This window comes from Aedes albopictus, chromosome 3 (assembly GCF_035046485.1).
Source record: "Aedes albopictus strain Foshan chromosome 3, AalbF5, whole genome shotgun sequence".
Lineage (NCBI taxonomy): Eukaryota > Metazoa > Arthropoda > Insecta > Diptera > Culicidae > Aedes > Aedes albopictus.
In genome coordinates, this window is record NC_085138.1 from 404,395,388 (window position 1) to 404,397,021 (window position 1,634).

Consider the following 1,634-nt stretch of genomic DNA (forward strand, 5'->3'; position numbering starts at 1 on the left):
GAAAATGATATAAAAAATAAATCATCTCATAAAATGCCGATGAGAAAGTAGTTTTAAACAATGTAAAATTGTTAAGGAGTCCCGGTTCTTGTTATTTTGTTGCGATCTTGAGATTTAGTTTATTACGCTTCCTAGTTATTGAGCCAAAGTGCTGATCAGCAGAAAATCCATGATATCTATGCTTGTTGAAACAACATAGTTCAGTATGCGACAGTGAAAAAGACCTATTGTAATCATTAGTATGAGTCGCTGGCTGTGTCAACATCACTACACTCTATTTAGCTGCATGCGATAGGGAGAGCATCGACCACCTATTTACATCCATTAGGATTCAGTTGATTTTAGATTTTAATTGTTGATTTCCTCCAGGCAACGCCCGCTCTAATTATTCCATCGATAACAAAACATGCAAAGCTTAGCACCAATCCAGACCGACAAGAGTAGTCATCCTAGGATAGCAACTTACCCACGTCCGTACATTGCATTGTCCTACAGCTCGCTTATCACAACAGCCAAAACTCTCCCGAAATCTGCGAAGCGCGCGCTGATTTGAAAGTCTAATGAACCACATTGTTGCTAACTGATTCGTTGTTGTTTTGGTTGCCGCCGATTTGTAGCGAAACCGCCAAAAAGCAATCATCCGATGGAGATCAATTTGTCAACGAGCTGTCGGCGGCGCGCGGCGCGACCATGGTTGAAAACTACAAAATTTCCTCAAATTGTATCACTACTACTGACTGGTGCGGGCGGGGAGCATAATCACTCTGCGAATGTTACACAACAACCAACGACCAGCAGATAGTAAGACATTTCGGTCTGCTCTTCCGGAAGCCCGAAAGAGGTCTCATGTTTAATGTATATCATGTTGATTTAGAAGACGCTATAAAATGAAGTCTTCAACGTGGCTGCGGACGGGCGGATGTTCAAGGCTAAGTTTCCCGCTCGTTCCGAGGCAATGTCTGGATTCATCGTCTTTCAGCTGCTGAACTCTGTTGCTGGGGATGGACGACTGGAAGAGGAGATGAGCGAGCCAGAAAGGCTATATATGTACCTTCGTCTGCGGAGGAGTGATTTATATTCGCACCGTAAGCGAAGCGATAAATCCACAATAAACTTGAGGAGAGCTTTCGCAACTTCTTAGATTGCAGCCGGTGGTGATGGTGGTTCCGTTGCTAGGTACGAGGGTTGATCGGGTGATGATGACGTTGATGAGATGCTGAAAATTGCCCGAGGGGAATCGGTGCCAATAATAATGATGAGTGCGAAGAAGTGAACAAACTGGGAGCGGTGTGGTTGTGCGAAAATGAAAAAGAAGCGTCAGAACAGAAGTCAAATATTTATTTGAATTTGTTGGCCGTATCTTAAAAATTGTAATAATTCTCTACATTCCAACCTATTTAAGTCCTTTGGTAAAAAGAACTTAAATCCACGATGTGTTTTTTTTATAGAATGAGAAAATCTGCAGATCAGATACCCAAGAGGTGGTTCCTCGGGTTATGTGGGGATCAACCCACTAAAAACTCATTCTCTCTCATCCTTATCTTCACGGTACACCCGTTGGGATTTCTTTGGGGATTGGGACCCTACATGAGTACTCTCTATTGGTAAGCATTCCACCAGCTACCGCAAGTAGT